The sequence below is a fragment of the Anarrhichthys ocellatus genome, unplaced genomic scaffold, assembly GCF_004355925.1.
Source record: "Anarrhichthys ocellatus isolate YVR2014 unplaced genomic scaffold, GSC_Weel_1.0 scaffold4788, whole genome shotgun sequence".
Lineage (NCBI taxonomy): Eukaryota > Metazoa > Chordata > Actinopteri > Perciformes > Anarhichadidae > Anarrhichthys > Anarrhichthys ocellatus.
Genome location: NW_022284762.1, coordinates 3,713 through 3,916, shown reverse-complemented (window position 1 = coordinate 3,916; position 204 = coordinate 3,713).

The following is a 204-nucleotide window of genomic DNA, read 5'->3' as shown; positions in this document are numbered from 1 at the left end:
GTTGGTTAGCCGTTAGCGGTGCTGCTAACGTTACTAGCTCTCCTCCTGTTGGTTAGCCGTTAGCGGTGCTGCTAACGTTACTAGCTCTCCTCCTGCTGGTTAGCCGTTAGCGGTGCTGCTAACGTTACTAGCTCTCCTCCTGTTGGTTAGCCGTTAGCGGTGCTGCCAACGTTACTAGCTCTCCTCCTGCTGGTTAGCCGTTAG